Consider the following 27,176-nt stretch of genomic DNA (forward strand, 5'->3'; position numbering starts at 1 on the left):
GCTGGCCGTGGTGTCAGTGGTGCTCAGCTGTCCTTGTGCATGGGGCCAAAACTCTGTTCCTTTTAGAAGTGGGACCTGTTAGGGCTTTTTATTTATGTAGTTCTGGGGCTTTAACCGTGCCTCTTCCCCGTGTTCCTCTTAACAGTCCTATTCTTTCGATGGGATCTGAGCAGATGTTGCCCTGTTCTGGTAAGTAGTGTTTGCCTCCTACCCTGCTCCCCATTTCCCCCAGGTTTTTGCATTGAAGTCGCTCCCTCTTCTGTTCATTGTTTTAGGGAATGTCGTTTTATCAACAGATGAGACCTTGTGTTCTCTCGCATCTCTGTGTACAGGCAACTGATTTCTTTCCTATTCATGCCCACAGGCCAGGGGATGAGGGGGGAGCTTGTAACTCTTGCAGACTTCAAGTCTTCTGTGTGCTTCACCTCTTTGTTTTCTTATGTGATGAGCCCGTGTAACCGTGTGCGGTAAGACTTTTCTTGAGAAGAAAAGAGCTTGTCTAGTGAATCACGTCAGGCAGTGCTGAGTGTAGTGGTGTACAGCTTGGCTTTCTGCTGGATGTAAAGGCATGTGTAAATGCCTGGGTGAGCCCACTGGGCAGGGATGGGAGTGTGACTTGAAGGAGCTACAGCAGGTTTCTTGTAATACCTGTCGGGCTCCAAGGTTTAGATAAAGGGCTGAGGTATCTTTTGTCTGTTACTAAAACTGTAGCATTTGGAAATCAACTTTTTTGGTGGAGGAGAAGGAGTTTCTGTGAAGGAGTGAGGGGAGGAAGCTGACATCTGTTTGCTTCGGCTGTTATGGGTCACAGTGGTTTTGGGAGGTAGAAAAAGTGCTTTCTTTTATAGTACAGGAAATACTTTGAGCTATAAGTGTTGAAACTTTCTGCAGATAAGTTTCAGAGGCAGCACTTGGGATTCTAAAAAGCTCCGGCAAAAGGGTTTCTGTGTGCCTGCTTTGGAGTTTGGGGAGTAATGCTGAGCAGTGGTGGGTTTTTAAACGATTGAACTAAAAGGTGCTCTTGTCCCGCTTCAAATTGTTGGAGTGAAATAGTGAGACTCAGGGTTAGTTCTCTTGCTGGTGGTGTAAAGGAACCTGTCTAGGATACTGTTAACATCCATTACAATAACTGCCTGCACCAGAAATTACAATATCAGCGTTAGCCTGCTCAGGTGACGTGCTGTGCAAGCCCCAAGGGATACCAGGTAGGCGGGACGGGTCAGCTTGATTAAAATGTCCATGGAAAAAAAGTCCATGCATAGCTGGAGGAGTTGGAAATGGAGCATGCCCAAGCTTCTGAAAAGAGAGGCTACAATATTTTATCTCACATCTCATTCCACCTACGTGCCACCCAGGATGGTGGAGAGAAGTATGTTGTCAGCCTGCAAGAGTGGGAGGAACGTGGCTGTGCAGTGCTTTGCTGGCAGTTAACCCATAAAACAGGAGTAATATAAGGAGAAGGGTGGTGTTGGGCTGCCGGCGAAACGGAAGAAGGAGTTGTCTCCGCGCAGTGAACGGGTGGATCTGGGTCGGCATGCAGCACACAGTGTGGGATCTCCTCACCTGCAGAGGTCAGCGGGATGTGCTCGTGCTCCGGTAGCTCCTCCGGGGATGTGTAACTGGATACGATGAGGTGTGGCTCTGCTGCTTGGTATCGGTGGTGTTTTCTGGAGCGTGTGACTCCACACAGTGCGTGAGTGCTTATTGAACAGTGTGAGCTAGAATGAAGAGTCCCCAGGCTTACACAGGCCCTTCTGTCATAGTCTCTTTCCTTGGCTGCATCAAGGTCGCCCAAGACATGTTTCTTTCAAAATAAGCTGCTAAGTACGGGATTGTCTAAGCTGTAATGTGCAACTCTCTGTGTTTGGCTTGAGTGGCTGGTGCTGTAAAGATAACCTGTTGGATCCCATATTGAGAAATGAGCTTTGTGATGTACAGTTCCTCCCCTCTTCTAGATACTAGTGCTGTAACTTCCCAGTGCCGTCAGGAGAACTTCAGGAATACACGTAGTGCTCAGCTCGCGCTGTAGTTCCTCTGAATTAACTGGCTTGTTCAGAGAACTGTTTCTTTATCTTTGTGGTGCTTCAGCATCTCAGGGTGAGTGAAAGCTCTACAAGTGCAGGAGTGCCGCTTCAGGAACGTGGAATACTGACTGTTCCTGAGGCTCGCTGTGCTCCGTGGAGACCTCGACTACCAGAGCATTACACTTCTGCCTTGGCTGTGGTAATCCTGAGCGGTGTGGGACTGCCGTATCCAGACCGGGGTGTTCCTTGGCCTGTGTGTCAGCCTCTTGTGTCTGCTGCTGGTGGGGTGGGCAAAGGTCACACACTACAGCATTGTTTGGAGTCAGTTGTCCTCATTGGGGATGTAGTTAGTAACAGAAACAGCCAAGACTTTGTCCCCTTGCTTTGGGGTGAGTGGTGGAGGACTGACAGACCGTACTTGAAACCATAGAAATCTAATTGTAAGCTAGAGCGTGAGTGGCCCAGACCTGTTCTTCCCCTTGGCTGATTAATGGCTTCTGGCAGTAGTGTGAAGGAGGTGAACACCGACTGGCTGTAGTGATTCCAGAGGTCATGCTTTATCCTGCGAGGAAGGCCTCGAGTCAGGCCCTGCTGGTGGGAACTAGAGAGAAGAACAGCCAGTAGTAGCTGGGTAGAAGCATGGCGTTATCTGATTGAAACTGTCGTGTCTTCACCTTCTCCGTGTTACGAAGCGTCTGGATTGTTGCTCTTTTCCTCCAGAAGCCTCGTTCCTCCGTGGGGTGTTAACGCTGAAAGTGGCTGCTACGAAGTAAACTTGGTATGATCCAGTTTGAAGCTTTTCTGAAATTGGGGTGTGTGTGTATAGATGCATGAGTGAGGCAACTAATGCCATTGTAATAGGTATGGTGTAGGTGGTGGAACTGTTCCAAACTCTAAGGGCGGGGGGAGGAAACCTACACTCAGAAAAAGGCTGCCAGAATAGGTGGTTGTTGCCCTTCCTTGGGAGAGCTGATTTTCGGAACACTTGAAGCTGGCTGGCCTTTAAGTGATGTTGCAACTAAATTGTACAAGCTGCTGTATTGAAGCATTAGCACTTCTGGAAAAGCTCGCGGGATTCTAGTGGAACTTAATTGTGTAGAAATTAGTCTCTTTTTCCTCCTGACTGGGAATGAAAAGCTGTAGAGCAGCACTGAGACCATGGCTTGGGGCAGGCTGGCGGACAAACTGCTCGACGGTTAGCACTTCTGGAAAAGCTCGCGGGATTCTAGTGGAACTTAATTGTGTAGAAATTAGTCTCTTTTTCCTCCTGACTGGGAATGAAAAGCTGTAGAGCAGCACTGAGACCATGGCTTGGGGCAGGCTGGCGTACCTGCTGGTCGTGGAACGTGTCCTTTAAGAGCAACTAAACCAAAAATACTGAATTGCAAATACTTTAAAATGTAACTTTGCAGTTTAGTGGACAGAACATCACAGAATGAAGCCGTAGAGAAGCACTAGTAGGTGAAAAGCAAAGCAAGTTGTCTTTGTCCTCGCTCAGCACATCTGCCTGTTCTCGGTGTTTGCTGTGATGGGCTGACTAGCCCTGGTGAAAAGGCAGTTGGGTGTGCTGGTGGCAGCTTTCACCGGAGGTGCTGATCTAGCTGGTGCTTTTACTGACTAATGTGACATCAGTTCTTCATCAAACTATTCTGCAGCGTATGACTAGCATGGTAGTGGTCACCTTCAGGGCTTTTAGCTGTTGTCTAGCTTGTGAAGCATGAGAACTCACGCTAGTTGTGAAGCTTAGCTTGGAGAATTGTCCTGTCACCTACAGGTTAGCTTGGAGCAAGAATGAGATCAGAAACCTGGTGCTTGTCCCTGGCTACTCAGGAGGAGCTGGGCCTTGAGAAGGGCAGTCCGAACACACCACCAGCCTGACTGTTACAGTTCCTCCTCCAGAGCTGTAAGAGGCCACGTTCAAATGTTTGATCTTCTGAGGCTGGTTGGTAAGGCAGGCTGGGCCAGAACACGGCCTAGGAGACTGCGGATGTCCACGCAGGAAAGACTTATGTGCTGCTGCTTGAACTTTGAAAATTTGACTGCCATCTTCCCTCCTGTTGCGTTGTGGGTCTCAGGCTGCATGTTCCACGCTCCCTCCCATTTGATTTTAGTCTAGACATTCCTGCGTTTTCAGCAGGGTGATGGTTTCCACAGGGCTGGATGGGGCTTCTCCAGAGTCTCCTCTAGCGGGGTGTCCGGGGTGTTCTGCTGGGAGAATAGGTGGAAGCCTCCAGTGTGAGGAGAGCTGGAAAGCTCTTTTGCTCTGTGGGCAAGCACACGAATATCAAAGCTCTTTTAGTTCTGTATTTTTTATCTTCTGGCAGTTTGGAAATAAGAATTGAAAAAGTTTTTTCACTCTAATCTCAGCTTCCTCCTTTTCAAGAAAGCAACTTTGTCAAAGTAAGTTACTACCTGTGTCTGCTTCTCCCATGCTGCGAGTACACCATCCCCACGGATACGACTGCTACCAAAGGCTCTCTTGTTTGTGCTCTTACCCTATTTTAAGAGTGTGGAATGATTTTCACCAGGGAAACCCGGTGAAAAGCAATACATCATGCTTGAACTCTAGATCGAATGCCTGTCCATGTGGTGAGGGCTCTTGTGTATGCAAGTCTAATAGTCTCTATTTGTGATCGTTCTGGTGCTGTACGAGGTTTAGTTCCTAGAATATGTAGCCAGTAAGCGGGGGAGTAACGCACCGCAGGTTGGATTTGTGAGGGCAGACTGCTGCACTGCCATAATTAAGTCTTTGTAGTTTTTCTTTCTGATAGCAGAGATTTATGCACCGGTATAGACATTATTTATAGAAACACTATTAGAACAGTTTTCTGTTGCCCTTTTGTGGGCCTCATTTGCTTCTCCAACTTTGGGACTGGAAACTAGGGCTATAATCAAAGCATTAATTCTGTAGTGCTACCTGAAAGGACAGAGCTTCAGGAAGAAATAAAAATAGTACCCTTTTCCCTGTGCCTTAAGAAGGGTTTGACTCCTGGATCAGCCGGGAAAGGGCAGGATCTTCACAGACCAAAACCTCCAGTGCAGCTTTCCCTGCTCCTGACAGTATTGGGGTAAGCTGCCCCCAGCCGCCTGTGGGAGGAGAGGGCAGAAATGCTGCTCTGCACGCTGAAAGGTGTGGGCTGAGATGGAGTCTGGGAGGACAAGGTGCTCCTGGTTGTCTTTGGCTGCCCTAGGAGAGTGGAGCAAAGGCAGGAGCTGCTCACAGTGTTTGCTATCTCCCAGCTCACTCCTGTGAGGGGCTGATGTGGCTCACAAGCCTTCCAAGTGCTGGGAGTGTGACTCGTCAGTTTCCCTGTGCTTTGACTGTTCTGTGCAAGTAGGGTGCTTATTTTGGGGGGAGTGGTGTGGGGTGTGTGTGTGGTTCTATTCAGCCAGATTTCAGAAAATAGATAGATCTGATTTTTCCATGGGCCTTTCTGTCATGTAAGGTTTAGTACATCATAGGTCAAGGGTAGACTATGAGGATTTTGGTTTCAGTTCTTTGGTTGCTAGAAACCATAGTTGAAACTGTGGAAGAGTTGAGTGAAACTGAAAGCTGAATTAAATTATAACCAAAAACCTGAGCACCCGGAGATCAGGAACAATTTTATTTGTGCCTACCATAACTGCTCATGACTGTGGAGTCTTAAAACCTTTCACACCCCGCAGCAGATGTGACCCAGGTAAGACAACTTGCAGCACTTTTCAAGTGAAGCCTCAATTTTGTGGTTCAGATTTCCCTGGAGTTTCCTGCCTGGTAGGTAGAAGGGGAGCAGCAGCCTGACTCCCCTTTTTTTTCTCTGCAAATACATCAGGAAAGGCAGTCAGCCAGTTGCTGTGGCTGTCTGATTTCATCTCTTGTAGCCCTGATTGACCTAAATGTGTACCTGGGAAAGCCTTATTTACTGCATTGCTATCTGTAAGCTTGTAATTGCAGTCATTGCAACCTAAACCCGAGATCAAATGAGAGGCTGTGAAGTTCTGCTGTTGGTAATTACACTGTTCATTGCATCCTTGATAGGGTGTTTGCTTCGATCTTTTCAGGCCTAGTTCTGGGTTTGCAGCTGGAAACTGCCCTCAGTTTTACTTGCCTCCAGTCCTCAGTGTCTTCTCGAACTTTCAAAAGTACAGTTATCAAAGCTGACTGCTACTGTTCTGTGGGTTCTCTGGAAGCTCAGGCTTTTGAAATACTCATCTGTCTCCTCACGAAGAGCAGATGAGCCAGAGTGAGAGGCTATGAGAAGAAATCTTGCCTGCCGTATGGCAGAGCAGCTTTGCTGAAGAATTCCTGTGAGGCCCTTGCTCTGTCCATTCTGCTGTCAGTTTGCTGTGGTCTGACTGCAGCAGAAACACCTTTCTGAAGTGCTGTGAGCTGATGAGAGCTTTGATTTTATTATTCTGAGTTGTCCTTATTTTTTTTCTCCACTTCTGAGAACAAATACGTTTGTGTAACGTAGGCGTTACTGAACTCTTGATCCAAGAAACCTGACTGCAGTGTCTAAGCAGATGGCACTTCTGGGTTATTTTGATCCTTTTCCTTTAGTAGTTGGAAGCTGAAAGCAAAGTGTTCTTCATGGAAACTTGCGAGCTTATTGCCTCTGCCTGCAGCCCTCTTCTACCCTTCCAAGCACTGCATGTGGGGTTTTTTAAGAGTGCCTAAGCTTTTCATCAAATTAATGACTAATCCTTATCAAACAAGCATTCATCTCTACAATTTAAGGCTTCCTGTTCTGTAATTGCTCCGTGAGTGGTGGACATCCTAGTCATGCGTACATTGGAGAATTCAGATTCTTAATTTTCTCTCACTGCTGGTAGCAGGAATTTGCTGTGAACGGGGCATTATATTCTGGTTGGATACCCATTATAATTAAATTATCATCTTTGTCTCTGTTCAGTGAACCTTGCTTTGAGTAACTTCCAAAAGAATGCACCTTTTTTTATACTTTGGGAAAATCTAAACTCTGAGAAAAGGAGGAAGATGGAACAAGGTAAATAGTTTGAGGTCTGCCAGGCTTTCCTTGTAGGTTTGGCTACAGGATTATGGTCAAGGCATAGTTGTTTTCTAATGCAGAATACAATAGCTTGCTTGTTTTCTTTTACTCTGGACTGGAATCTCTTAATCCCTTCAGACTCAAGCATGAGTATCACATGATTTGGAGGTGTTTGGTTAGTGTACTCCACTGCTGCAGAGCATCCCTGTGCATAACAGATGAGTAAACGGCAACTGTAGAGAGAAGCCACATGGAAATTTTCAGTTTTGAGGATCCACGTCTAAACATTTTAATGTTTATTTATTGCTGGGTTAGGGTTTTCTTATGTTCTGACAAAACCAAGGGGGACTATGTGGTCAGTGAGGCTTCTAAGGAGATCAGATTTCTCCTCTGAAACTCCTAGTTCCTGATGAAAAGGACCGTAGCTTCCCTAAGCCAATAGTAAACCTGTGTGTTCAGCGTTCCCACAAATGCTCAGACAGATGTTAGGGTATTTGTGTGGAAACTTCTTGCAAGAGCACTGGTGGCACAGCTAATCATAGGATTCTTTCAATCTGTGACCATCTGGGACATCAGCAACTATATAGTGTATAAGTAATACTCGTAAACCTTTGTTAAAGTGAAAGAATAATAAATATTCATTAGCGGATAATTTCAGAAATCAGTAGCTTCTTGTGCAGCCCCATAAGGGTGCCAGCGTGGCTGGTCACTGTCACGGTGCTCTTCCCGCCTTCAGTTCTGCAGGCTTCAGTAGCTGAAACTGGAACATCTTCTGCATGTTGGACTGAGATTTTAGCTCTGGAACAACAGGAGGAGTGCTGGTGCTTGATGAGGGTAACTGCTGAACACCCCTCCAGTGAGAGGGCTGGGTCTTGTAAAAGAAAATTCACTGAAATGCTGGAATACAGCAGTGAATGGTATGGATGGTAAAAACCCCCGTGATTTAGAAGCTGCAGATCTGGCCTCTTGGTGCTGCTTTTGCAGCATTGGGTCTGTTAAGCACAAGATCCCCGGTGCTTTGCCTGGAGTAGCTTCAGCAGCTGAAGCCTCTGCTGCTTGCTGAGCTGTTTCACTCCCCTCAAAAGACACGCAGAAGTGAGTGGGGAGCTCAAGTCGTGGCGGCTCTATGCCTCGCTCACTACTCCAGGCAGGTTATCTGTTGCTTCTCAGGGGTTGACTGGTAGGCTGGTTTAAGAGCTTTCAATTGCTCGGTTGTTTGAACTCCTCCACAATATTATTGTGCAGACACTCCTTCCTGTGACCTTTGGAAAGGCTGGCTATGACCTAACAGCGGAAGGGTCTAAGGATGGGAATTCTTTAGTAATTCACTGAGGAGGGGAGAAAATCAGCGCCAGACCTGCTGTTGTAATCGCATTGGAGTAGGAAGCAGTCCAGAAAGCGGCTTGATGCGCTGTGGAGGGTGGTTGGGTGTGTTGCTGTCGCTGTGCTGGGGTGGGTGTGGTGTGGCGCTTGTGGGGAGGGCTCAGCCTGGGGGCTTGTGGACAAAGGGTGAGAGGATTTTGCTTGACTTGACAAGTATAAGATTGGTGTATCAAGGACAATAAGAGCTAGGAGCTAGTCATTGCTTTCACATTTGAAGAGGAGTTTTTTCACAAGCTGTTTGTATAAGGTGCAAGTTTAGGTGCTCCCGTCCTTTCTGAGGGTCACACCCTGAGCGCAGTCCTATTAAAATTAATGGTGCTGTTGCATCATCCCTTACTGCCCTCTGCTCAGTCAGCACTGCGGTATGAAGACTTTTCCTCTTGCATAAGATGACTTGCCCTGCTTGGGGAGGAAAGTCTGGTCTGGGTTAAGATCTGCTTAACTGGAGCTCACTAAAATGCAAAGGGGGAAGGTATACCCTAGGGTCAGTGCAGAGGCAGCTTGTTGAGCTGAACAAAGTTCTGGCCCACTGAAGGGTAAGTTCCATGCTGCTGTGCCCTGTAGCTTATTTTTCTAAATATCGTTTTGAGTTGTTGTCCAGCTTTCTAAAATGGTTTAGCAGTGTGTGGCTGTCCGAGACTGGACCAGTGCTCGCACAGAGGCGGTGATTGTCTGGCCAGCCCATGCTGACTGCAGTTTCTCCACAGCTTCTAGCATACTTTTTGCTCCTGGACTCAAATGGTTTGGCATTCTAATTAGAGACCTGATAGGGCTGAGCCTCATGAGTTTGAACGTGTTTCAGGAGCTCCAGAATTGCAATATGGCTTAATCTACCTCGTCTCCTTTCAATTTCTGAGTATTTATAACAACCGTTATTGGTTTTTCTGGTTCTTCTGACAAAATCCCATTTTTCAGTCTCTCCATAAACACTTGCTACCATGTGTCAATCCCAGCAGATGAAGCAGTGTGGTAGTTAAGAATAATTTATCTAAAAACATGTTGCCGATCCAGTGACATTTGTTATTGAGCTAAACTGACTTTGCTTAGCAAAGGCAAGGAGCAGTAAGTGAGAACGTGCCTTGCCTGAAGAAGTCTGTCTTAAGTGACTTGTATCTTGAAAAGGGTAAGAAGAGACTTAAGGTTTTTGTGGAAGAATTACCCTATTAGAACTAAGCAGGGGGACTGGGGAGACTCTGGTTACATTTACAGTTTAAATGCCTAATGCCAAAACCCCTCCACAACCTGATTTATGAGCTTAAACTGCACAATTTTTATACTGGCTCTTGCCAAGACAACTAAAGAATTCCCGGAGCTCGTTTGAATTTCCAGGCAGGGTTTGGAGCACGATAGCTGCTCCTGCAGGTGCGGAGAACACTCGGGTCTGTTCAGGTAGGTAGGGGAGTCTCGGTGGTTTTATTGCTGGCAGGATTTTTGAGGAGCCTGAAGACGTTGCTGTGAAGCCCGTTTGCGGCGCAGTGGCGGACGTAGCCAGCTGGATGCCTTAACAGCTTGTGAAAGGTCAGCTTTGGAACTTCACAAAGTGAAGAGTAAACTGAGGGTGCAGCACCTGTTTTCTAGAATTCCAAGCCTCCTGTCTGACTCTGGAAAAGTTAAGATGAAGAACAGGGTCTCTGTGTGGGGTTGGGGTTAAGATCTGCTTAACTGGAGCTCACTGAAATGCGAAGGGGGAAGGAATACCCTAGGGTCAGTGCAGAGGCAGCTTGTTGAGCTGAGCAAAGATTGATTGTGGTAAAACAACTTAGTGCGTCTATCATGTTTGCAAAAGAAAACAGTCAGCACCGTATTTCAATAGCAATTAGTCAGGTTTTGCCATTGTAGTCTCCCCCAGGTAACTACACCAAGTGTTGAAAGACTTGATGTAGCAGAGTTTGTACATGTTGAAACAAATATGATGTCTTGAAACTCGTCTGGAGATCCAGCTGCTTGTTACTGACTTCTAAAGAGCACCTTTACCTGTAACCCCTCAAAAATCAGTGCTGGTGGCTTAATTACGTAGATTTTTTTTTTAATAATGCTTTCACCAGAACCCATGGGGAGTTCAAACACCACACAGGTAGTTTATTGCATGTAAGAATGTGGAAGAGAAAGTTGTGAATCTTTCCCTGCAGCTGGGGATCTGTAGGTCGTGCTGTGACTGACAGCTCCGCTGCTGCATGGAGTTCAGAGCATCTTTGCCATGTTACAGAACTTTTGTTGCCTGGTGCTCATTGCTCCTCCAACACAGAGCTTTTTGTAACCTTTAAACTTTAAGTGTAGGGTAGGACTTTAGCCTGTTAAAACCTGCAGTTGTTTAAAGAGTGAGCTCCGTGCTCACCTATGTCCTACATCTCCAGATCTCGGTTATTTGAATACCAAGGTGTGTGTCACTCTAAACTTACTGGGGAGGTAAGCTTGTCCTTTAACAGAAAGAAGGGGATGTGACCTGTAGCTGACAATCGGCTATGCCTGTCCTGTTACCCCTCTTTCATCTTCATTGGAACTTCTAAATGAGGATTTAGGAGTTGGCCTGCTGGTGAGTTTTTGCTGTGAAATCCTAGCGATCTGTCCAAGTACCTCTGAGGTGAAGAGTGTCTGACTTCAGCTTTACCTGAGAAGTGATGTATTTTATGTTGCATCTGTCGATTTTACGAACTTTCTCTTTGGGGCGGAATGGGGAGAAGTCCTCGCTAATGTCTCACCTGACCAAAGTAGGCTGGGTATATGGAATCTCTTAAAAATGAAGTGCTTGCTGATGGAGTATGTTGAATGGAAGGGTGTGAAGGCTTTGCCCCTGAGGTAAGGAAGAAGTCTTCTCTTATCTAGTTAGGTTTGCCCTACTTCTAAGCCTCCCTTCAAAAATTCAGTGAGAAGTTAGCAGATTTTCTGTGTAAAATAGCAGGCTTGACTTTCTATCCTTTCTTAGTATTTTGAGATAGCTTGGTGTAAAGCTTCAGCAGAAATGTTGCTCAGACAGAGCTGGTGGGATGGGAGTTAAGGTGAGTGAAGTTCACAACTCAAATGTGGTTCTTTCTCTTCCTTCCAGTATTTTAACTCCTTGTCACAAGTGATGCAGTGTTCCATGCAGACAGATTGAGGTGGAAATCTGCAGCTTAACCTTTTTGTTGTGTCAGCCCTTTGCACCTCCTGAGTTTAACTTGCAGCCTTAGTGCCATGTTCAGCGTGACAAGCCTGATCAAGGTCTGAAGGGTGTTTAACATGGTGCTTCTTGTCTAGGGTGGCTGCAAGTAAAGCATTTCACAGGTGCTTCTGCAGTGCTGTTGTGCTTCTGTAGGTAAACTGGTCCCAGTCCTAAGGGTCTGGGACCTACAACAGCCTTCTCTAGGTGGAGTGCTGCTGCTGTGCTGTCACCTAGGGTAGGTGTGGAGTGATACGCTGCATTGTGGATCGTGGAACTTTGGGGGTAAGGCTACTGCCTGCCTTACAGCACCGGGGGCATGGGCTGGGCTTTGGGGACAGGAAGGGCTGGTTGCTGACAGGGCAGTTGTTACTACTGGCGTCAAATTATTCCTCAGAAATGCAGCTCCTGAAACTGTTCTGTATCGCAGTTAAATGGAGTTTCAACATGTCACCCACAGAACACGCAGCTCTCCGTGGGTCTGGCACCAGGTCATGTACCTGCTCTTGTACTCAGGATTTATGTAGGAAGTGGAAGCAGATGCATTCCTTTTTCTCAGAACCATTTAATTAATTGTTAACTGACACGGTTGAGTTGCTCAGTTTTGTTTAGTATTTGTGGTAAGATTTGATAAGTTACTTGATAAATACTCACGTGTTTTCCACAGATAAAATGTGCTTAGTCCTTGTGGGTTATGGAGTGGTGGGTCACTGGATTTGTGAATGTTATGGTGGCTTTGTATTTAATTCAGTAGCGAGAATTAATGCACTGAAACTTCATATGGGGAAGTTATTCAGTAACTGTTTTCATCACTGGGCTGCAAAAAATAATGCTGCGAACTGAGCAAGGTTAACTGAAAAATATTCAATGTATGTATTTCAGAGCCTTGTCTTAAAGGTAGTAGAACCTTCACTGGAAACTGTGCTCGAGCAGACGTTCCTGCTGGCTCTAACAAGACTAAAATGTTGTTGTTTAGTACCTCTGCAGTTAGGTCCTCTAGCTCTTATATCTGAGCTTTTGTTTTCTCTTGACTGGAAGCTCGCTGTGGTGCTGACAAGGCATGACTTGCCTCAGCCCTCTCCAGGCAAACGGAGCACGTGCAGTGCTCTTTGCTCTGGTGTGGGTTACTCCAGAGTATTGGCAGCTCTCTTTGTGAGCTCGTGTGTCTGTCTGGGGGGTAGAAGCTGCTCTGCCAGCACTTCTGATCTAGTTTTGATTTGTAAAGATCTCCAAGGTAGAAACAGAAAGCACTCTGTCCTGGCTACTCTCAGGAAGAGGGACACTTGAATCACTCTAGTTGTCTGTCCGCTTCTTTCTTGGCAGGTGGCTGTTGCTGAGGGAAGCATGTTGTTTTGTAGACGTTGCCGCCACTGTGGGAGTTCAAAGGCTTTCATCTATAGGGTGAGCATCTCATGCTGGCAATTTCAAATGAGGTGCCTGTCTGAGCAGTTCCAGGTTCAAACTCATCAGCATAAGTCAGTGAAACTTCTCTGGCAGCTGGTAGCCCTTCTGTAAAATAAGGCTGTGCCGGGGCTGAACGTGCGTGCTGTCAGATCCCTGATGCTGTACCTCCTCTCCCTCTGTTGAATGTCTGAAGGTACTTCTGATCAGTGTAGAAGCAGCTTGAGAGAACAGGTATCTCTGGGGTTTTGGTGGGCTCTCCAGAGAATCATTCATGTTTATTTATGCTGTATGGCTGAGAGTTGAAGTCTGACAGAATATCCTGGAAATACTCTGCCAAGGTTCTACTTCGTTCTTTATTAAACCATTCTTCATTGCTATTCCCGAGTGTCTAGATACAGTAAAAGGTCTGAGTCTTTACCTCACAGGGTAATTATCGTGGTGCCATTTTCTAAAGCTCTGATCATTAGGGCTTTAAATTTCCGATGCATATTCGAGCTGTGTAAATTCCCCTGATGCTTGCTGGCAACTCTGAAGTATTCACTTTATCTAGAAGTAGCTGAGCTTGGTTTCCTACTGTTTATTTCTTGCTTTTCCTGTTTCTGTTTGCGTTTGCCTTCGTGAAGCAATAATAATTAACTGGAGTTATCATATTGGGAGAACAAACCAATAACCATAATGCAATAAGCATTATTGCCACTTCCTGGTAATGAAAATTCCTACTTGATTTAATTTTTAAGCTTTGAGAAAGTAGTGGTGGTGATAGAACAACTTTAAGTGACTCTTGCTGAGGTAGATACTTAGTGCTAGCAAAAGCTAGGGGGGGTTGTAGGAGGAGTTGTGGTGGCTTTATAGCTGTTGAAGGTGACAACTGTATGTTAGGTCCACATAGGAAATGTCTGATGAGCTGCTTGTTCTTCGCACTTGAACCCCAAACAATGTGCTGTGCAGTGTGTTTTTAATTGCTGATGCTTCCACAGACATCTGGGTGACATTGTTTGCTTCCTTCTGGTGATTCTGTCGATGTATTTAAGCTGAAAACAGTGGCTTTAAGGACACTTGGGTATTGCTGTTCTGACCGCCACCAAACCACGCAGCTGAATCAAGCATGTGTCTGTCTCTTGACATGGATATCCAAAACAAGGAATATCTGCTCACTCAAAAGAGATGAGGTCAGGCACAAAACCTGGCTTTAGGCAAGAAAAATCATACAGAAGGTCTAGGGCAGTTTGGTGTACAGCTGGTGTGGCTATGGCATGGAAGATACTTCCAGGAAAGATTAATCTCTTCTGGCTGAAAAGCTCTGAAGAACTTTGATGCCTTGTGTAAGGGCTTCTCTGACTCTGGGGGATGTAAGCACGTGGTTAAGCTTAAAGCAGTATCGCTGCACCAGTCAGAATTAAGGCTTCCAGCCTCACGTGTGAGGGATCAGTTCTGCCCCGTTCCCCTCTCATGGCATAGCATCCCAGACCGGTTCCTCACCTCTGTGTGCTGCTGTGCTGACTTTTGGGCGCTGCTTTCAGCAATGCAGGCAGAGGCAGGGCTGTGTGCTCTGACTGCTGGGTAAGCACTGGCGTAGAGGTGACTCCTCAAAGATCGGGCACTGCCTGTGAGGAGATGCCGTTCACTGGCAGAGCTGGGTGGTCGTGCTGGTCCATACCAGTTCACAAGCTTCTAGTATAATAGAAACTTGCCCCAAAGCCAACTTTTGACAGTTTGTTACTGAATTTTCTAGTAATTCTAGAGATACTGCCATGGGATTAGGAGTCTGTCTTAAATAGAGATATTTTGAGCAATTATTGAAGAATTTAAGATGAATGTGTCTAGAACAATAGTGGTTTTGGAGTCTAGGATACTTTAACGGTGTTATGGAAGCTCGCGATAGTATTCACAGCTGCCTCACTGCACTTCAGTGTTGTGTTCTTAGTCAGTGTGACGCCAGGACTCGGCTTTGTGCACATCTTACTTGTGCACACTCTTGGGAGGGTGACAGACCAGCACGTGCTGGGCTTGAAGGTACAGTTCGCGGTATGTGTCTCTTGGTACGGTTTGCAGGCTGTCCAGAAGGGACTGTGAGCTGCAGCTTATGGGAAAACCTGGCTCCTTTAGGAGAATTCATCTCCATTTCTGCAGTCCCTGGAGAGAGAACCACGCACAAAGCTTGTGTTTGGCTCTGCCGTTGTCTTTGACAAGTCAGGAAGATGGTTCTGCTCTTCCATCTGCATGAGAAGGCCATTGTCTAGCTTTGGTCTCCCAGGATTTCTGGTTTTTCCCCTTAGGCTTTCAGCTCGCTTGTGTACTAGCCAATTCCTCAGTCAAGTTCTTGGAGCAGAATGGCTGGTAAGTAATACTTGAACAGCTCATACCAATCCATTACAGAAGCTTCAAAGGTCTGCTGCTTCCTTTAAATTTTTTGAAGGAGGTACAGGGGTGTTCTGGGTGGGAAGGAACACGTATCCCAAGAGTCAGACTATCTGAAGGGTGCTGCCTGGCACAGCTGTCCTGATGGGAATGAGGATGGACTTGCATGGCTGTGAAATCAGTAACGCCTCATCTCTCTGAATGTGGTCTTAAACTGCCTGGTCTCCTTGGCACAGCTAGACAGCCTTTTAAATGTACAAGCTCTTCGGGCAGTCTGAAGCTGTTCTTTTTTATTGCAGGACTTTAGTAGACTGGGAAGAGTTTCCTGCAGTTTTCCCTCCTTCCTGCCCATACTAGCAGGAGATGGGGGTGTTTCACAGGGGAGTGAACATCTACTTGAGATCATAAAGCATTAGATTCTGTAGTGAAAAGCATTAGTTTGACTGAAAGTGGGCGTGAGATGGAGACTGGTGACTGACAAAGGGTCTATACTCCACTCACTCCCTGTGAGTGTCTTGGGTTTCTGATGGAGTTCAACAGATTGACTTGGGTAGGACCAGAGACAAGTGGTAACTCAGAGTGGGGTTGCAGTTCCATGGAAGTGGAGGGTAAGGCAAGAGGAGAGTGTGAAGAGCTGATGTACTCTTACTGCACTGAATTCCATACTTGTGCAAGGCCCAAACATCAAATGTAAGCTGCTGAGAGCCTCCCCCTCCTGCCCTCCGTTCTGAGCAAGCACAGTGACAGGCTTCAGCTCCTCACTCCTGCCGCTTTAATTCTCCCCAGGCTTGCTCTCAGAGGAGCTTTGCTTCATGCTCGAGCAGTCTTGCTGGAGCTGTCAGAGCAGTCTGCAAGCCTTTTGCTGAGAACACCGCTGGTGGAGCACTTGATTGAGCAGGGGAAGCCTCAGTAAGGATCACTGGCTGGTTCTCAAGTCTGACATCATAGCCAAGAATTAGATGGCTCTTTCCCCATGGGGATAATGAATTAATTCCTACTGTTTTATTCATTAACTCACACTTCATTCAGTGGCTCCTAAGAGGATAACGACTATGTTAGAGGTCTTACGCAAGTTCACCTTGTCATCCCTTTAAGATAACCAAGAGTTAAAGCTAAGGCAGACAAGGTTTAAGCGTGGCTGTGTTGCCTCACTGAGGCAGGGGCATGTGGTGTGTTACGTGTACTGACTTGAAAATGAATTTCATGGCTTTTTCTGTAACGGTTTAAAGAAAATAGCCTGCTTCTGAAGTTGTTGAGAAGTAACTAGTGTCCAAAGCCCGATGAAGCTCTGCGTTGGTGTGGGGGTTGTACCTGGCTGGCCCTCCAGAAGTGTGATGTTCAGGCCAGCTTTGTGGTGCTTCAGGGCAGTGTGGGAGCCCAACCCAAACTGGGAGACCTGCAACAATAAAAGCGTGTGGACAGGCGTGAATATTCAAATGCCTGCCAAACTGTCTGATCTATTGTCTGTTGCTGTGAGTGTGCTGGCATCAGTAGTTCATCTCCACAGGTAATAACTGAGATAATTTTAAGCAGAGGCTGCAGTAGCCTTGGACATCTGAAGAAATCCAGCACTTCCAGTGGCCCAGTAAGATCATAAATTACCTGGTGTTCATAGAGGCCCTGGGTGAGGGAACAGTGACTTTATCTGGGAAGCAGTTGTAGTGATGGTCTGGTGAGTCAGGTGGCTGCCATCCTGGAGAACTGGTTGTGTCCCTGCCCTGTGGTGGACCGTAGTGCTGGCTAGGAAGTTCCTGGCCACTTGCAGAGGTGTGTGTGGAGTTGTGGTTGTGGCGTGAAGCACAGAGCTCCAGGCCAGAGCAGTCAGCTCTGCAGCTCAGAGCCCAGGCTGCTGGGCTCGTCTTTCCCAAACACAGAGCAGAATACTGTCAAATCAGGAGCATTTAAAGAACTAGACTTTAGACGTTTGTTCTGGGTACTGAAACTAGAAGGACCTTCTGATGCCTTGAGCTCTTGCTAGACTTAATTTTTCAACCTTTTAAAAATATGTTACTACCAGTTAACCGTATGGAACAGTGTGGAAACTGGTGAGCACTGTGGATCTGCAGCAGGAGAGGTGCTATAGAACAGGCAGTGTAGAAAGGATTGATTTGACCCAGAGCTCCACACAGACTGCAAGGTTTAATAGAAAAGAATATAATAGAGTTCAGGGAGTATTGTTCACTGAGGGTGAACACTGGGAAGGAGGGGAGGGAGAAGGGAATGAGGGATTATGTGTATTCCGAGAGAAGGTGAGCTAAAGCTTCACAGGTGAACACAGCATTTCCTAATGTGCAGCTCTTCACCCCCTGCTCTTTACAGACATTTAAAGCTGCAGTTACAGAGGATTTCCCTGGCACGCCTGAGCAGTGAAAATATCTGCTGTGTCACTAATACAGGGGGCTCAGGCTGTCATCTCTGCCGCCCCTGTTTACCTTATTGCGCAACTTCATGTAGAACCCAGTCCAGAAAGCCACCAGCGGAGCATGCCTGCCCTGCCAGGGATCGCTCCCCTCCCAGCAGCCTCCGCTCCCCAGCGCTCAGACTTCTCGAGCCCTTGTGTGAAGCAGTAGAACACCAAACCAGGCTGTTTCATGCTTGTTGTGGGAGATCTGTTTTTCAGCACTTGTAGTAATGGTAAGTGGGGGGGAAAAGAACATCTTTGGTTCATGTCAAGCTTTAAGTTGTTCAGGCTGAACGTAGCAGCTTTGCTGCAGGTGCTGGTTCATGGATTTCAGGAGTTGTTCTGGAAGCCTCTGGCACCAGGGAAGTCTTTCAAAACAGTTCCGTCAGCTGGACCTGAAAGTGCTGCAAGGGTGTTACATTCCAGGCACATGACACTGTTGTGGTACTTTTAATAAAACTTCCACACCTTAGAGCCTTGTACCTGGGTGACAGACTCATTTCAGCTTGCCAGGTTAGCTTTCCCACATCAGGAAGGGAGCTGGGCTCTGTCTTGGTGTTGGAGTTGAGATGTACAAAGCTGTGCGCAAGCTCTTTCTGAAATACATGCGATATTCTGACCTGAATACTCAGCTCCTGCAGCGACCTGTTATTTATCTAAATTACAAATGCTTTTTCATCTCAACTCTGAGCGTTTCCTTCTAGGTTTGTCTTCACGTGTAGATCTGTGTGACACCAACTGCATAACCTTTTGAAATAAAGGCTTGCAGTAAAGGTGGGGTAGACTGCGGTGTTCTGAGCACTGTTCCCATCCTTGTTGTTTCCCCCGGTTTTGCTCAGGGTGATCCTTCCTTTGCCTTTGAGTGTTTTTTGAAACTTAGTTTAAGACTGAATATTGGTCTGATTATTGGTCCAGGCTGTCTAGAAGGACTATGCTTGGTGATACTCAAACCTGGACTGGACAAGTCTTTGAGCAACTTGCTGTGATTGGAACCATGTCCAATAGGGGCTTGGACTCACTGGTGTTCAGCCCAAATGGTTCTGCACTTTTTTGCCTGTGTATCTGTCCTGGTTCTTTACACTTTCCTGTTTGGGTTTACAGGGGCAGGAGTAACTTCTGCCTTTTAGTAATGGAATATTGAATCTTGGACCTGTGAGCGACAGCACAGAGCTCTGGGTGCTGAAGGAAAGCTTTGTGATGCTGTCTGCCTGGACCTGGGGGCAAGCTTTACTGCAGGCAGCTTTTACAGTTACAGGAAGAAATTCCTACCCTTTTTTGGTTTGGACTTGGATCAAGGCTGACACCTCATAAGGTCTTTAAGGAGCTCCTTGAGTACCCGAGCAAACGGAGTTTCAGTATCATGTTCATACACTGTCACAACTTCATCCTGCTTGTGATTGTGAAACAAGGCATCAGTGGAGGTCTGGGGCTTTTGCTCTTTAGTTTCATCAGGAGCAAAGCAGTAAATTAGGACCCAAACCTCAAGTACTAAACCTTGTATTGCTCCTTCTTTATGTCGTATCTACTTTTTTGCCAGAATTTCCTGATTTACTTTTTGAATCTGAGCAAATGCAGCTTGAGTGTTTTATCCTCGTGGGTTTGAGGTCATGTTCCGTAAGTACAGACTTGGTTCTGCTACTGAGCCGGTTACCAGAAGACACTTCAACTTGAAGGATAGAGAATCAATATAGAGTAATTTACTTGATCTTACTTTTTACTGTGAAATGCTACTGCTGTGCATCTAATTGAAGCTTGATATCTGCAAGTCACCGGTGAGAACTGAAGGGTTACGGATGTGAAACTCATGCTATTTTTATATCTTTGAGCAAGCTGGTGGCCTAATATGCACATGTTCTTGCATGTCTTTATAAAACACAACTCGAAGGGGCCATGCTAAATTTACTGTAAGGATGGTTATAAATCGCTTTTATATTTCTTTAAAGGAAGGTGAAGTCTTGCTGGTTGATAACAGTTCCACAGCAGAGCAAAATTCAAGTGGATCACTGAAGTTTCCTGCATGCTGACACACACGTTTTGTTGAAATCTGGGATTAAATCCTATCTAAAAGGAAAATTACTTTACCTGATGCATCAGTAACAGAGTTAGCTGCTGACCTGCACTCGCCTCTGCAGCACTCATGGGAAAGATGGGGATGTGTTTGTGCTTAGGTAACTCACCAAAGAGCCCAAACTTTGTTTCTTTAAAGTGATGATTTATCTCTTAATTACAGCCAAGTCTTTTTTAGTAAACCAGGATTGCTTTGAGTCACAGAGGGAAGGAGCAAATGTTCTCTAAAGGATAAAACACTTAAATGACATGTTGTTTATATTATTGGTGTTATTTCTTCTCAGGGTTTGTTCTATCTACCAATATGAATGAGTTTCTCTGGGGAAAATGAGTGTGACATTTAAAATCAAGCTTTGCCTGACTCAGATGAATCTGCACTAAAGCATGTTTTGGGGAAAAGTGTTCTAGATAGTCCTGTTCGAGTTCACCAGGACATCAGTGTCTGTGTATAGAGGCAAATGCATCCCTGCAGCAGTTCAGCTCTGGAAACAAAGGTTGCTGCAGATAGAGTGGTTCTGGTGTGGAATTGGAGTAGGAACGGGTTTGCCTGTGTACAGACACTTGTTACTTACTGTCCTGTGTTACTGCTTTGTCAGCTTTTTTTTCAAAGGGTGTTTGTTGCAGAATAGGCATAAAGACTCATCGGCTGTACAGAACTTGGTGTGGGTTGATTTGTGAGCAGAAAATCTAGATTGAAGTCTTCGTGTTCCCTAAAGAAACTCCTTCCTGTTGGCTGGTCTTGCCATTGAAACAGCGATTTCAGAGAAGATAAGAGTTACCTAGTGTAGGTTGTGTAGGATTGATTCCTTCTTCCACACAAGGCAAGTATCTGCTGGTGCCCTCCTAAGGAAGCTCGAACCTTTCGTTCAATGGATTTTTAACATTAAATGTAGGAGTGGGGAGGGGACAGCCTGTCTGTGGCCAGTAAATATGAACTGGAGACTTGTCAAACCTTGTTTCACTATAAGTTGCAGTCTATTGCAGAACTTAATTTAAATTTTAACTGAACCTCAGTGTTTTGATATGCGTATGTACCTTAAAAACAGCTGCAAAACCTTCTCTGGAGCCTCTCTGCATCCCAAATATATTTAACTTTGGCTTCATGCTGTTTAGTTTTTTAGAATAAACGTATTTTGTTTAATCCAAGTAAATTCTTTTCCTGGCTCTGAATGTCTGTGCAACTTCAGTGCAATCTGACAAGCTTGTGTACTTCAATATGACGGAAGTTGTTACCTAGAGAAAAGATCGCAGCCGAGCTCAGCCCTGGGTAGTCTGGAAACAGGACTTTATAAATGGTTGTTGTTCTTCCGTGTTCAGGATTTGAACAAGGTGGCTGCGCAGTGTGCTGCCTTGATTAGTAGCTGGAGGGCTACTGGAATTCTAAATAAGCTTAAAAGATGCACGTAATAGAGCTGGCTGGCTCTAAACCACCACTGTTGTGCCTGCAGACGAATACATTTTGCAGTGTGAAAACTTCCCTGGTGTGTTGAAGACCTCTGTACTTCACACTAGGTACTCACCATGGTATGTAATTGATCTTCAGAACTCATTATGGAGATGGAAACACATTAAGATCAGCTTCCAGCTGCCTGAGGCAGTCTTAGGAGATGCAGGTGACTGTCCTTCTGCCTCCCACATCAAAGAAGGGCCATGCAAAGTGCTGTTTAAATCCTCGGAGGTTGGGGAGCGGCAGTCTCGCTGTGTGGAGCTCCTCGCTGTAGTTCCGTGGGGGTGTGTCTGTAGGGCCCTTTTCCAGACCATTGTTCTTTGCCATTCCTTTTAGCTGTGGAGACCCATCCCCAGGTCTTATTTAAGTGCAACTGGCAAATGGAAAGAAGGAAGTTTGCTGGTTACTTCCTGCTTCTGAAAGTAACTGACTTTCTGTGAATGGAAAAAGATGGGAATAAACAACTGTCTTAATATTTGGGAGATACTGAAGTGATTTAACTGTAGGAGAAAGGAGTTGTTTTTCCTGCTTCCTCTCCTAGCTTTAGCGAACTGAATCAGCTGACCAAAGGAAGGACATCAAGCGGCGGGTTTCTTGGAGGCACTGGACTTAGATTGTCAAACCAGTTTGTTTGTCCCTTGTACTCTAACTACAGGAAGCCGCCTTAGCTGGGGAAGGCACCTGAGTTCTGTTTGAATGCACAGAGGGGAGCCGAAGCTCTTCCCCATGGTGCCTGGCTGAAGGGCAAGGCCTGTACTGGTAGAACACTGGACTAGTGACCGAGCGTGCTGCTGAGAGCCTGGGGAAGCTGAAACTGGAAGTGGATTGATGCAATGAAAGCGGGTTGATGCAATAACCTGTTTGTTCTAGTGGGGAAGGGGTTGGCTGCTTGAATGTGAGGAAGGCAGTAACCTGTTCTGGTAATCTCGTGCCTGGCTCAGAACTGGGACTTGCTGTCTAAACAGGAGCTGGCAGAGAATTCCTCATGCTCACTTCAGCCCTGGTGTCTCCTAACCCAGCTCGCGCTGGTCTCCTTATTGTGCACAAGCACACGGGGTTTTACTGACTTGGTAAAGACTTTTGCCTTGCAGCACTGACAGCGTGCGGTGGCTGGGGGAGCAGGGATTGCTGTGGGTGGCTCAGCAGTCTGTGGGTGATGCCCGGACAAGTGTTTGGCCTGCTCTCTAGAAAGCAGTGGTCCATCATCCTGGAAGGGCTAGCCTGATCCTTGGTTAACTCCTGAAATGTGGAATTCAGGTGGCCAGCTCTTAAAAAGGGGCTCTTGTGCCCAGGTAAAGCTGTTGCTCTGCCTAGGTCAGCTCTTTAGTGCACTAACTTGATTCAATTGCTACCAGGATTGTTTTGTGTGTGCTAATTAATACCTGAACCCAAGGCTTTTCTGATACTGAATTAATTTACCATGTTCTCCTGTAAATAAACAGCAGTGCTAATGCCGTGACCAAATGCGCTTATCCCTGGCGGTGGTTGGTGGAAGAGATGAGCTCTTCATCCACGAGTTCGTGGATGCTCACCCTGCTGTGTATCACACCTACAGACAACTCCAGTTGTTCCCACTGCTACAGGATACCCTCGTACACTTCATAGCTCTAATGCAGATCAGGGCTGTTTGGGGGTCATTGGTATGGGAACTGTGAACTCTGCCATCTGAACTTAGCCTGCTTAGTGCTGAGAGAAATAAATCTGTGGGTAGTTGAAGAGAGAAGCAAGCTATCTGACTAGTTCTGCAACAAAAACATTGCTTCTGAAGTGATTCTTAACCTGCTTCACTTTCTGTAAAACCTGAACGCAGTGCAGTTGCTTTATTGCAATAAAGTTGTCGTAGACAAAAGCATCGAGTGGTGTTTTGTTAAAGAGGTTTTAAAAGCTTGCTGCCAGACAAAGTATGGTGAAAATGAGGTCAGCTTACTCACTTAGGAGCTAACAGCTATAACTGCGTTGTCCTAGAGTGGCTTGATGGGAGGGGGGAGTCTCACGTGAGTATAATGTGAAACTCCAAAGGAGTCTTCAAATCAAATTTGCTTCTTTGTTCTTCCTATTTTCAAAACTTTTTAAAATTGTTTGTAGAACTCTTTAGTATTGCACTGACTGATAGAGCACAGCATGTATCTTGGTGGGTATAGCATGACGCTGCTCTCCTGGAGCAGCAGCTGCCTCTTCCCGGTGCTCAGCCAGTGAACAGAGAGGATGGAGTTAAAGGGTTCTGTTACCAGAGGAGGGTGGGGGGTGAATAGGTGTTTTGGGGGGCTGAGTAAAACCTTTGAGGCTTGGGTTATCCCTATTTGTTTGCCTGCTTTCTAGAAAGGCAGGAATAGGGGAGGGAGTGTGACTTGGGGCACATGGGCTGTGAGGACCTCAGTAGGGAAATGGGAGGTATGAGGAGCAAACAATTCCTTACTCTGTTCTGCTGTTCCCAGTGGAAACTCATGCTGCCGGGGCTTAGTCTTGCTCACTTGCTTTTTCTGGTTCATAACTTCACTCTAACATTGCCCCACTTCTCCTGGCTCTTTGGTTACTCTTTGACACAATGTTTCCCCAGCACACTTGTCGCCTTTCTAGCTTAGAACCTGCACAAGCCTACTGAGCTTCCTCCAGCTCAGGCCCCGGACAGCGTCCTGTGTCCTGTCAGCTTTCCTGCTAGGTTCAGCCCATCCTTGCAGAGCTCCCCGCAGTCCAGACCGGTCTTGCTGGTGCTCCTTGGTAGATGTCTTTTGTCTGTCATGCACATAAAATTGAGCAATATGGAGTAATTGAAATAAAATGAAAATGGTGGTGTGGTTTATTAATTTGAGCTTTACATTTCCAGCGCTTCATCTGAAGATTTGGTGTGTAAATCGTATCCTGCTTATGTATGAACAATTACAGCATTTGGATCTCAGGATTTATCCAGCTGAAAGAATTTAAAAGAAAACCAAACCTGAAATCTAAGACAAAGTGACACTTTCTCCAGATTTTGGTTTCAGGCTTGCTGTGATCTGAGCTGTTTGTTTTGGGATCAGTGAAATTACCTACCATTAACCTATGAGTCAGTGCAGTGAGCGATGATGAAAGAATCTTTTTGATGCTCTGGACTCTTACGATTTTATTTTTCACTCAGAAGCAGATGTAGAACAGAAAATGGAGTAAGACCTTTTCAAAATGCTCTTACATAGGACACTTCAGCAGTGTTGAGGGAAGGTGAGATACTCAGCACGGCTGTTGGCCCCGGTTACTCTGTCACACACATCTGAGTGATGTCTACACTCCATCTTCAGCTGCTTTCTGAACTGGGAATTATGTGACTTAACTGCAAAAATGGCAGAGAAGACACATGGCAGTAGAAACCAGAAAGTACTGCCTTGGGGATCAGCATTCCTCCTTCTTTGTGTCTGTGTTGAAGCTTTGCACTATGCATCCTGAGGAGCAGCTGTGCTCCACTCCCTCGGTGGTTTCTGGCTCAGCCACAAGCTGACCACATCGCCCACATGGCAGGTTAGATAGAAACACTCTGTTCCTGTTCCACAGTGCACTAAGAGTAAGGTAAAAATAATTTTTGGGGACAGCGAGCTCAAATTCTCCAGGAAGAACATGAAAAGGAAAGAACATTCTATAGCCACCGTGTGAGCTAAAGCTGAGCAGAAAGCGGCCAAACAAAGGTGCTGAACGGTCAGCGTGTGATAACGCGGTGCGAGAGAAGGTTCACTCGCTGGGAGCAGCTATTCTGCGAGGTTAGATGTAAACAGAAATGGAGAACTCTTAACCAGAAGCTGCACTTGCGTAATACTGAGGTTGTGACATGGTGTGGCATAACCAGTGCAGAAATGCCATTTTTCAGCAAAGGGAGGCGAGAACACATCTTCCGGCTAGTCAGTGTCCAGAAGAAGGTTCGGTTTGTCTGCACGCATATGAGGATAGGTTTGTCTGTGGGTAGAGAAGACCTGGATTTTTTTCGATCCAAAGCTACTGTTCTCTTCTATCCCATCACTTTATGCTTATTGAATTGTACCTCCTCTGTTCTTGCTAGATCCAGCCTCCCAGCTAAAACTGAAGGGGCAGCTTCCCAGTTAAAGTTATTTAAACTTCTCCAGAGTGGTTTTCTTAACCATTGACCAATGTTTTATTTAAATGTCAAGAAAAAACACTGTCACAGCCTCATGGTATAATTTTAGAGTGAAGGTCAGGTAGTCTGACACTGCTCAGAGCACGGCTGGCTTTGGTGGTGGGTTGGGTTTGCTCAAGGGCTGCTCAGGGTTTGGAATGTCTCCAGGGATTGAAGTTCTAGAACTTAGAAACCATTATTCTGAGTTTTTTTCCCCTCAGTTATAGTATCACTTGTATTTCCCTATTCCAGTAGGATTGGTACATCATTCCACTGCTTTACTTCCCTGTAGCATCTCCCAAGAAAAAACAGTAGGGACAGAACTGGGTCCTGTGTTCAAGTGTTCGCCTGATGCCTACATTCCCAAAACAGCAGAGGAGGATCCTAAGAAGCTGTTAAGAGTTTAAGTGTTCCTGTTCACCTCAATTTAATTTTTGGAGCCCTGTGGCAGAACAATTTCACCCACATTTAACATTGCCCAAGTTTAGTATGTGCTTAAATACAATAAAAATCCGAAACGAATCGGCTCTGAGGCTGTGAGGAAGATGGTGCAAAGCCAACTCCTTCACTAGACGCGTTCATAGCACTGACTGAAGGCGTCCTGTTCTCTTTGCTGTCCTGGTGCTGCTGGCACTGTTCTGGAGGGTCACACATGAGCTGATGCGAAGGGAACATCGGAGCACGCAGAAAGGAGCCTGCGTCACCCTCCTCAGGAGCAGCAAACTTAGATGTGCGTAATTCTGCACCAGTTCCTGGGATCGCTCCACCCCTGAGTGCTTAGTGGGGTCGAGATGGTGGTAGAGTTCATAGTGAATAGGAGCTTTTTTTTTTTGTTTTGGCACAAGTTGTTGACTTAGGAAGTGATAATGTTTGAGGAGCTTATCTGTGACAAGCAGCCTTGCGAGAGGAGGGTGTTGTGAATACTGGCAGGAGTAAAGCGGAATTATTAACGCTTGTATTGGAACGTTTTTCTCCTGTTTTGAAACTCCTCTACAAAACTCTGGAGATTCAGTGGCTTCCTCCAAACCTCATTAAATTCAGTAAAAAACTTGTTGCAGATTTTCTGAAGGCTTTTTTCTTGGACCTAAACCATACCAAATAAGTCTGTACCTCCTGCTACCCTAAAGAGGTATCTTGCCTTTTGAAAAGTGCAGACGTGGCCAGAAAACTGTCTCTGAAGGGCTATTCTAGAGCTGCATGGTCTGCCCTCATAGCTTGGTTTTTTGTGTGTTTAATAAACTTGCGAAGGATTCTCGTCAAAGGTGGCTTTGCAAAGTTGAACTCGTTGCATGATCAGGCTGGTACCACGAGGTATAACTGTGTCCGTTCTTCTTCATGGGCAGTATTTAATTATCAACCCGAAAAGCGATTGGAATTGGCCCTAGGCTTGTGGGGTGAAAGAGATTTTTATAGAAATGCAAAAGTTGGCCTCTGCTGCAGGAAACCAGCCGTTGCTTTTAGAAACTAGTTGATAAAAGTGTAATTCCCAACTAGCAGAGGTTTGTAACGGCCGGGAGTAGTCACCGGGTGCTTTCTGTGAGAGCAGAGCGGGGTTTTGAAATCAGAGCTGGATGTAGATCCATATGGGATTCCCCTACAGCGTGTCACCGTGTGAACCTGTTAGAGTCTCTTGGTTTGGGTATTTTAGTGTAGCACTCTGTGTCCCGGTTCAGATGCTGTAGAAGACATCTGGGAACTCCTACAGAAGGGACTGCATCTGAATGAAGCAAGTCAGATACTTCCTCCATGTAATTTTTGTGACAAATACATATTTGTGACATAATAGTTGAAGTTATTTTTGAAGAAATGATTGTACAGTACTTGGAAAGTCAAAAAGACGGGGCTTGGGAGGAACGGTATTGTACGAGCGTC

The 27,176-nt window shown here is 46.0% G+C and overlaps 1 protein-coding gene across 1 annotated transcript in view; it reads left to right on the forward strand.

The window, feature by feature from the left end:
• Positions 1-143: 143 nt before the first annotated feature.
• Positions 144-27,176, forward strand: part of MTMR3 (myotubularin related protein 3) — a gene marked incomplete at its 3' end in the record, with an annotated part of 67,484 nt that continues 40,451 nt past the window's right edge. Inside the window, exons 1-2 of the mRNA XM_010142353.1 lie at positions 144-189; positions 6,917-7,009. The remainder of the gene's footprint in view (positions 190-6,916; positions 7,010-27,176) is intronic.

This window comes from Buceros rhinoceros, unplaced genomic scaffold (genome assembly GCF_000710305.1).
Source record: "Buceros rhinoceros silvestris isolate BGI_N320 unplaced genomic scaffold, ASM71030v1 scaffold10818, whole genome shotgun sequence".
NCBI lineage: Eukaryota > Metazoa > Chordata > Aves > Bucerotiformes > Bucerotidae > Buceros > Buceros rhinoceros.